The sequence below is a fragment of the Triticum aestivum genome, chromosome 3D, assembly GCF_018294505.1.
Source record: "Triticum aestivum cultivar Chinese Spring chromosome 3D, IWGSC CS RefSeq v2.1, whole genome shotgun sequence".
Taxonomy (NCBI): Eukaryota; Viridiplantae; Streptophyta; class Magnoliopsida; order Poales; family Poaceae; genus Triticum; species Triticum aestivum.
Window position 1 is genome coordinate 184,950,057 of NC_057802.1, and position 10,811 is coordinate 184,960,867.

The following is a 10,811-nucleotide window of genomic DNA, read 5'->3' on the forward strand; positions in this document are numbered from 1 at the left end:
GGGGGGTGTGGGTGAGTAGAGGGTGTTGGAAATATGCCCTAGAGGCAATAATAAATGGTTATTATTATATTTCTTTGTTCATGGTAATTGTCTATTGTTCATGCTATAATTGTGTTATCCGGAAATCGTAATGCATGTGTGAATACATAGACCACAACGTGCCCCTAGTAAGCCTCTAGTTGACTAGCTCGTTGATCAACAGATAGTCATGGTTTCCTGACTATGGACATTGGATGTCATTGATAACGGGATCACATCATTAGGAGAATGATGTGATGGACAAGACCCAATCCTAAGCATAGCTCAAAGATCGTGTAGTTCGTTTGCTAGAGCTTTTCCAATGTCAAGTATCTTCTCCTTAGACCATGAGATCGTGCAACTCCCGGATACCGTAGGAGTACTTTGGGTGTGCCAAACGTCACAACGTAACTGGGTGACTATAAAGGTATACTACGGGTATCTCCGAAAGTGTCTTTTGGGTTGGCACGGATCGAGACTGGGATTTGTCACTCCGTATGACGGAGAGGTATCTCTGGGCCCACTCGGTAATGCATCATCATAATGAGCTCAATGTGACTAAGGAGTTAGTCACGGGATCATGCATTACGGTACGAGTAAAGAGACTTGCCGGTAACGAGATTGAACAAGGTATTGGGATACCGACGATCGAATCTCGGGCAAGTAACATACCGATTGACAAAGGGAATTGTATACGGGATTGATTGAATCCTCCACATCGTGGTTCATTCGATGAGATCATCGTGGAACATGTGGGAGCCAACATGGGTATCCAGATCCCGCTGTTGGTTATTGACCGGAGAGGCGTCTCGGTCATGTCTGCATGCCTCCCGAACCCGTAGGGTCTACACACTTAAGGTTCGGTGATATGAGTATGCGGAAACCTGAAAGTTGTTCGGAGTCCCGGATGAGATCCCGGACGTCACGAGGAGTTCCGGAATGGTCCGGAGGTGAAGAATTATATATAGGAAGTCAAGTTTCGGCTACCGGGAAAGTTTCGGGGGTCACCGGTATTGTACCGGGACCACCGGAAGGGTCCCGGGGGTCCACCTATCCCGGAGGGCCCCATGGGATGAAGTGGGAAGGGAACCAGCCCTTAGTGGGCTGGGGCGCCCCCGATGGGCCTCCCCCCTGCGCCTAGGGTTGGAAACCCTAGGGTGGGGGGCGCCCCACTTGCCTTGGGGGGCAAGTCTCCCCCCTGGCCGCCGCCCCCCATGCAGATGGGTTCCTGGCCGGCGCCCCCCCTCCCAGGGGGCCTATATAAAGGGGGGGAGGGAGGGCAGCAGTACTACAGCCTTTGGCGCCTCCCTCCTCCCCTGCAACACCTCTCCCTCTCGCAGAAGCTCGGCGAAGCCCTGCCGAGATCCCGCTACATCCACCACCACGCCGTCGTGCTGCTGGATCTCCATCAACCTCTCCTTCCCCCTTGCTGGATCAAGAAGGAGGAGACGTCGCTGCTCCGTACGTGTGTTGAACGCGGAGGTGCCGTCCGTTCGGCACTCGGTCATCAGTGATTTGGATCACGGCGAGTACGACTCCATCAACCTCGTTCATTGGAACGCTTCCGCTCGCGATCTACAAGGGTATGTAGATGCACTCCTTTCCCCTCGTTGCTAGTATACTCCATAGATGATCTTGGTGATGCGTAGGAAAATTTTAAAATTCTGCTACGATCCCCAACAGAGGGATGGCCTGGCCAGCGGTGGGAATAGTAGGGGGCGGTGAGGCCTCCGCGGCAACACAGCTGGCCACGGGAGGTAGGAACATGCGGCACGACCGGCGCTGCTTTGGGCGGCTGGAGCAACAAGACCAGAGGTTGAAGAAGCACTACGGCCGTTGGATGGACATAGTACGATCACTGGAGCTAGAATCATTCATATTGACTAAGTTGACAAAGCACTCCGTCCCCGTCAACTTAGTAGGCCCACAATTCAGCCTCCCACCAAGGTGGGTCCCAACCAGCAGGGGGGAGTATTCATTTTTTTGTGCGTAATAAGGAGGCACTTCCGGTGGGTCCAAGCTGACAGCGGGGGGAACATTTTTTTCGCGCAATACGGTGGCCCGTCTGGTGGGTCCCAGCAGTTAGTGGGAAACGTTTTTTTTCGCAAAATACGGTGGCCCGTCCGGTGGGTCCCTGCTGTCAGGTGGAGGAATCATTATTTTCCGCATAATAAGGAGGCACTTCCTTGCTGCTGTCGTGGACCCAGCTGTCAGCCTCTCCACGTACAGTCCATGTCCGACGGAAGCCGTTCCTTGACCATGTTGACCACGCCGCGCCGAGAGCACCAGGGCGCTGGACGACGCGGAGCCGGGGAAGACGCGGCAGTGGAAGCCCGCGCGGAGAGGGTACGAGGGTTCACTGGTTCGGCTGCGGTGTGAGGCTGCCGTCGCCGCAGAATAACAGGGGGTGTGGGTGAGTAGAGGGATGCCCTGGCCAGCGGTGGGAGTAGTAGGGGGCGGTGAGGCCTGCACGGGAGGCGGGAGCAGGCGGTCCCGCCGGCGCTGGATTTGGCGGCTGTAGCATGAAGATCAGAGATTTAAGAAACACGATGATACGTCTCCAACGTATCTATAATTTTTGATTGCTCCATGCTATATTATGTACTGTTTTGGACAATATTGGGCTTTATTATCCACTTTTATATTATTTTTTGGGACTAACCTATTAACCGGAGGCCCAGCCCAGAATTGCTGTTTTTTGCCTATTTCAGAGTTCCGCAGAAAAAGAATATCAAACGGAATGAAACCTTCGGGAGCGTGATTTTTGGAACGAACATGATCCAGGAGACTTGGACCCTACGTAAGAGAAGCTTCCAGGAGGCCACGAGGTAGGGGGCGCGCCCACCCCCCCAGGGCGCGCCCTCCACCCTCATGGGCCCCACGTTGCTCCACCGACGTACTTCTTCCTCCTATATATACCTACGTACTCCAAACGATCAGATACGGAGCCAAAAACCTAATTCCACCGCCGCAACCTTCTGTACCCACGAGATCCCATCTCGGGGCCTGTTCCGGAGCTCCGCCGGAGGGGGCATCCATCACGGAGGGCTTCTACATCAACACCATAGCCTCTCCGATGAAGTGTGAGTAGTTTACCTCAGACCTTCGGGTCCATAGTTAGTAGCTAGATGGCTTCTTCTCTCTTTTTGGATCTCAATACAATGTTCTCCCCCTCTCTCGTGGAGATCTATTCGATGTAATCTTCTTTTTGCAGTGTGTTTGTTGAGACCGATGAATTGTGGGTTTATGATCAAGATTATCTATGAACAATATTTGAATCTTCTCTGGTTATCTTTGCAAGTCTCTTCGAATTATCAGTTTGGTTTGGCCTACTAGATTGATCTTTCTTGCAATGGGAGAAGTGCTTAGCTTTGGGTTCAATCTTGCGGTGTCCTTTCCCAGTGACAGTAGGGGCAGCAAGGCACGTATTGTATTGTTGCCATCGAGGATAACAAGATGGTTTTTTTTATCATATTGCATGAATTTATCCCTCTACATCATGTCATCTTGCTTAAGGCGTTACTCTGTTTTCATGAACTTAATACTCTAGATGCATGCTGGATAGTAGTCGATGAGTGGAGTAATAGTAGTAGATGCAGGCAGGAGTCGGTCTACTTGTCTCGGACGTGATGCCTATATACATGATCATACCTAGATATTCTCATAACTATGCTCAATTCTGTCAATTGCTCAACAGTAATTCGTTCACCCACTGTAAAATACTTATGCTCTTGAGAGAATCCACTAGTGAAACCTATGGCCCCCGGGTCTATCTTCATCATATTAATCTTCCAACACTTTGTTATTGCCTTTGCTTTTTTTACTTTGCTTTTATTTTACTTTGCATCTTTATCACAAAAATACAAAAAATATTATCCTATCATATCTATCAGATCTCACTCTCGTATGTGACCGTGAAGGGATTGACAACCCCTTATCGCGTTGGTTGCGAGGAGTTATTTGTTTTGTGTAGGTGCGAGGGACTCGCGCGTAGCCTCCTACTGGATTGATACCTTGGTTCTCAAAAACTGAGGGAAATACTTACGCTACTTTGCTGCATCACCCTTTCCTCTTCAAGGGAAAACCAACGCAGTGCTCAAGAGGTAGCAAGAAGGATTTTTGGCGCCATTGCCGGGGAGGTCTACGCAAAAGTCAACATACCAAGTACCCATCACAAATCCCTTATCTCCCGCATTACATTATTTGCCATTTGCCTCTCGTTTTCCTCTCCCCCACTTTACCCTTGCCGTTTTATTCACCCTCTCTTTTTCGTTCGCCTCTTTTTCGCTTGCTTGTCGTTATGGCTAGTCCTCTATCTTCTCCGTTGTCTCCCGAGAATGAAGTTCTAAATTTTAAGCAAAGGGAGGGAGAAAATCTAAAAGATGCTTGGTATAGAATTTGCAATGCTCAAAATAGATCTACCAGGAAGGAATCTACATCAATTTTTATGTAGGTGCCAATCCTTGGTGTAGATATATCCTTGATACCATTACCGGAGGAATTTCTTAGGTAGCCATACTTTTGATTCTTATAATGCTATGATAGATTTGTTTGGCTCACCCCCTCTTTTGGTTAATGGAACTATGTTAACTTTGGAGCATGTAATGCAAAGGCTTGAAATTATTGAAAATAAGGTTGCTACCATAGAGTTAATTGAAAATTTGGATAAAAAGATCCACAACCGAATCTCTCAATATGGATATAAAGTAGGAGTCACTTTGAAAAATATTAAAGAGAAGGAACCCATAGTTAATGAGAAAATAAATCAGGATTCCACTAGGATCGATAAACTTGAAGATATCATTACCAACTTGGGAACCGCTTTTTCTTCCGTAAAGAATACTCCAAGTCCTCCTACTAAAATTTCCAAGCTTATGTATGTTCCTAAAATAAGGGTGAATCCTCTAGTAAGGAAACTGCGAATCTCAAATCTATAAGTATTCATCCCAATCTTGTTGCTATTATTAAGGAACCATTTGCTACAAATGAATTTTTCGATCTTGTGCCTAAAAGTTTGATAATTACTAAAAAGAAAGAAATTTCTAAGGATAATAGATGTCTCATTGAAGAATTGCCTACCAAAGATGGCAATACCTAGATCTATCCTTGCTTTTATGCCTAGCTAGGGGCGTTAAACGATAGCGCTTGTTGGGAGGCAACCCAATTTTCTTTTTTCTTTTTTTCTTTTTGCTTCTGTTTAGGAATAAAATCTTTGATCTAGCCTCTTTTTAGATGTGTTTTCATGTTTTAATTAGTTTTTGTGCCAAGTTAAACCTATAGGATCTTCTTGGATGATAGTTATTTGATCTTGCAGAAATTTCCAGAAACTTTCTGTTCACGAAAACAATTGTTAAAAATCACCAGAATGTGATAAAATAGTGATTCCAATTGCTGCTGATCAATAAACAAATTTCCTAGGTCGTACTATTTTTTCTTATTTTTTGGAGTTCCAGAAGTTTGCGTTAGTTACAGATTACTACAGACTGTTCTGTTTTTGACAGATTCTGTTTTTTGTGTGTTGTTTGCTTATTTTGATGAATCTATGGCTAGTAAAATAGTTTATAAACCATAGAGAAGTTAGAATACAGTAGTATTAACACCAATATAAATAAATAATGAGTTCATTACAGTACCTTGAAGTGGTCTTTTGTTTTCTTTCGCTAACGGAGCTCACGAGATTTCTGTTGAGTTTTGTGTTGTGAAGTTTTTAAGTTTTGGGTGAAAGATTTTGATGGATTATGGAACAAGGAGTGGCAAGAGCCTAAGCTTGGGGATTCCCATGGCACCCCCAAGATAATCTAAGGACACCAAAAAGCCAAAGCTTGGGGATGCCCCGGAAGGCATCCCCTCTTTCGTCTACTTCCATCGGTAACTTTACTTGGAGCTATATTTTTATTCACCACATGATATGTGTTTTGCTTGGCTTGTATGATTTGAGTCTTTGCTTTTTATTTTACCACAATCATCCTTTCTGTACACACCTTTTGAGAGAGCCATACATGATTTGGAAATTGTTAGAATACTCTATGTGCTTCACTTATATCTTTTGAGTTATATAGTTTTGCTCTAGTACTTCACTTATATCTTTTAGAGCACGGTGGTGGATTTGTTTTATAGAAACTATTGATCTCTCATGTTTTAACTCGCGAAGGTCCTCGGCTAATTCCTGAGGTAACTCTCCTGTCATGAGGGTGTTGACATGACTCTTGCGGCTCAACGCGTCTGCTACTACGTTAGCCTTTCCAGGGTGATAATGCAATCTCATATCATAATCTTTAATGAGCTCCAACCATCTCCGCTGTCTGAGATTTAACTCCTTCTGCGTGAAAATATACTTCAAACTCTTGTGATCCGTGTACACCTCACAATGGTTTCCGATGAGAAAATGTCTCCATGTCTTCAATGCATGCACCACGGCTGCTAATTCCAATTCATGCGTAGCATAATTCTTCTCATGGGGTTTAAGTTGTCGTGAAGCATATGACACAACTCTTCCTTCCTGCATAAGCACTGCTCCAAGTCCTCGACGAGAAGCGTCGCAATAAACTTCATAATCCTTGCGTTGATCTGGCAGAATCAACACTGGTGATGTAACCAATCGTTTCTTCAACTCTTGGAAACTAGCTTCACATTCCTCAGTCCAATTGAATTTGGTGTCCTTCTTCAATAGCTCAGTCATGGGCTTAGCAATCCTTGAGAAATTCTCGATGAATCTCCGGTAGTATCCTGCAAGTCCAAGAAAACTCCGGATTTCTCCAACTGTCGTGGGTGATTCCCAACTTGTCACTGTGTCAACCTTGGCAGGGTCTACTGCTATTCCTTCTCCAGAAATAACATGTCCAAGGAATCCAACTTCCTTCAGCCAAAACTCACATTTGCTGAACTTGGCATATAACTGATGTTCTCTGAGCTTCTCAAGTACCAATCGTAAATGCTCCTCATGCTCTTCCTCATCCTTGGAAAAGATTAAAATATCATCAATGAACACCACGACGAACTTATCCAAAAACTCCATAAACACTTTGTTCATCAGGTTCATGAAATAGGCAGGTGCGTTAGTCAGACCAAATGACATAACGGTATACTCATACAATCCATATATGGTGGTAAATGTCGTCTTGGGTATATCCTGCTCTCGAATCTTTAACTGATGGTATCCTGATCGTAGATCGATCTTGGAAAATACTTTAGCTCCTTGTAGGCGGTCAAACAAATCGTTGATCATCGGCAGTGGGTACTTGTTTTTGATGGTCACTTCATTCAATCCTCGGTAATCAACAACCATCCTCAGCGATCCATCTTTCTTCTCCACTAGAAGTACTGGTGATCCCCAAGGTGACGAACTTGGGCGAATATAGCCTTTATCCAGTAACTCCTTGATTTGCTTCTTAATTTCCTCCAAATCCTTTGCGGGCATCCTGTACGGTCTCTTAGATATTGGCCCTGTGCCTGGCAAAAGTTCAATCAAGAACTCAATGTCTCTATCCGGTGGCATGCCTGGCAACTCTTCTGGAAATACATCCAGATAATCTTTCACCACTGGTACTTCCTCCTGTACAACTCCTGATAGGGAATTTACTTGAGTCCTCTTCGGCATATGCCGGGATACATACTTGATCCTTTTTCCTTCTGGGGTGGTAAGCAAAATCGTCTTGCTGGCACAATCGATGTTTCCTCCATACAACGATAGCCAATCCATTCCCAAAATCACATCCAAACCTTGCGATTCCAAAACAATGAGGTCTGAGGGGAAAACATGCCTACCAATGGCCAATGGTATTTGAAAACATCCTTGGGTGGCCATATACTCTGCTCCTGGCGAGGTTACTAACATAGGGTTTTTGAGAACTTTGGTGGACATCTTAAACTTATTCACGAATCCCCTTGATATGTATGAATGCGATGCACCAGTATCGAAAAGAACGGTTGCAGTAAATGACTTAACCAAAAACTTACCTATTACTGCATCAGGCTGAGCTTCAACCTCTTCCACGCTCACGTGGTTCACGTGTCCTTTGTTGAACGGGTTCGGCTTCTTCCCAGAGCTTCCATTGCCATTTCCATTTTGGGCTTCAGGACATTCATTGGCACAATGTCCATTCTTCTGGCACTTAAAGCAAGTGACTTGGCTCAGGTCCCTCTTGGCTGGGGTAGATGGGTTGGTGCGGTTCTGTCCGTTGCTTCCTCCATTCCCATTACCATTCTTGGAGCCATTATGGTTGTGCGAACTACCTCCTCCATGGGTATGCTGAAACTGTCCTCCCGGCTTTGGGGTAAATCGAGGCTTCTGCTGAGCTCCTGAGTTATACTTCCCTTGTCCATACTTCCTCTTGCGGTTTTCAATCTGCTGTTGCTTCCCTTCAATCATGAGAGCTCTATCTACCAGCTCCTGGTAGTTGTTGAAAGTTGCTACCATCAACTGCATACTCAGCTCATCATTCAGTGCTTCCAAAAACTTCTCCTGCTTGGCTGCATCTGTAGCAACGTCATCTGGTGCATAACGTGCTAACTTACTGAATTCCTCCACATACTGGCCTACGGTGCGTCCTCCTTGGCATAGGTTGCGAAACTCACGCTTCTTCATAGCCATAGCTCCTGCTGAAACATGAGCTGTACGGAAAGCTTGCTGAAACTGGTCCCATGTGACAGTGTCAATAGGGTGCGTGGCTGTATAATTCTCCCACCATGATGCTGCGGGTCCTTCAAGCTGATGTGCGGCAAAACGCACTCTTTCCGCATCTGTGCATCCTGCAGTGGTCAACTCCCTTCCAACTTTGCGGAGCCAATCATCTGCAACAACCGGCTCGGTGCTACTGGAAAACACCAGCGGGTTTAGCCTCAGGAAACGGGCTAAGTGATCAACAGGTGGTGGTGGCGGTGGGTTGTTGTTGTTGTTGTTGTTGTTGCCTTGGTTCTGCACTAACACTTGCATCAGGGCATTCTGTTGCTGAATCAACTGGGTGATCTCTGGCGGGAAAACAAATCCGGTGTCGCATCTCGGAGGCATCTGATAGGTTTAGAAAAGATGAGAGTTAAGAATAGAATGAGGTCTAGAGAGAAAACACTACCCATATGCTCATGAGACAAATTCAATCAATATCACTCAATCAATTCAAACAAGGCAAAACAATCGATCTAACTAGCGTTACAAAGTGCTTGAACTGTACTATTAAATGGGGGAAAACTACTACTGATATGGTGGTCTACTAGAAATTCTGATCCGTTGAAGACTCCATGATGTCTGCTCCAGCTTCATCAACCCAGTCGTCTTCACTTGGTTCCGAGTCAGTGTCGTCGATGATGATGTAGTTATCCGGACAAGTGCATTCGTCGACTTCTGCTTTTGGCACTGGATTTCCCATGAATATTCCAATCTTCTTCTCCAGGTCGTCATTCTTCCCTACTAGTGCGTTGATTTCTTCCAAATAATCCTCGTGTGTAGCCTTGAGTTCTTCTTCCAGCTCCTTGATCTTCGTCAATGCCTTCTTCAGCTCTTCCTTGTCTGAGCACATCTGGTTCTCCTGGCGACGAATATGTTGGTTCTGCTCCTGGATGAAAGCTGCAATTGATCCATCCTTCTTGGTTCTGATCATCTCCCATTGCGCGTCTCGGCGTCCACAAATTTGGTAAATTGTATCCTTAAGCTCCTGGTGATAGACTTCTCCAATGCGTCCCATGGCGATGTGTGCGGCCATGCTCTTCCCTAAACTCCAGGTTGGTGCTTCAAAAACTAATCTTATGGGTTCAGTAACTGGCACAAATGTCCTTCCTGGAATGATAACTTGAATCTTCCATCTCTCCTCTTCGGGTAATGTGGCGTTGTAGGTTCTGGTGATGCTTGGTATTCCTATGTTCAAGTACTTGGTGACTTCCTTCAAGTGTCGACCAAACGGCGTGTCTTCATCTGGTTGCATGAACTTGCTCCTTGCATCCGCCATTCCTAAAAGAGTAGAAAAGGAGAGGGGTCAGAAATGAGAAGAGAGAAGCTTTCTAGGGCTTAAGCTTAGTGGTCGTGTCCTACAGTCAGCGTGTGCTCTGATACCAACTTTGTAGCGACCAGACCTCAAATGGTCTGTGCTGCTGTGCACCAGTGTCATCCCTGGATCAGTAATGCTGACACGCACAGTACAAACGGAGGATTTATAACAGAGTAGCAATCACACACTTATTACATCGAACATCTCCGAAGAGATCAAATATGATAAACATGGCTTAAGGCCATCTAATAACGATAACAGCGGAAGACTTGGAAGATAAGTGAGTCCATCAACTCCAGCGGCATCACTGAGTATAAGACCACGACCTAAGGCACCTTACTCGTCGTCTGAAAAGTCTGCAACATGAAACGTTGCAGCCCGAAAACGGGTCAGCACATAGAATATGCTGGCAATGTAACACATAGAGAATAATGAACAATAACAATGCTATATTACATGCATATATGGCTGGTGGAAAGCTCTATGGTTACAATTTTGCGAAAAGCCAATTTTATCCTACCTCAAAGGAATAAATTTTATTTAACTATCATGGTGGTTGTGAAACATTGAGATGGTTGACAGCATCTCAATCCCAATTAAATGTCATCAATAACCCAACAAAATAAATTAATAGTAACATAGTGATGAGATTCACATGATAATCCAAGTACTAGATACTCAAGTTGTCCATAACCGGGGACACGGCTAACCATGATTAGTTTGTACACTCTGCAGAGGTTTGCGCACTTTTCCCCACAAGACTTGATCTCCTCCGTTGGATTACTCGCACTACATGGTGTTTGAGTAACGGATGAC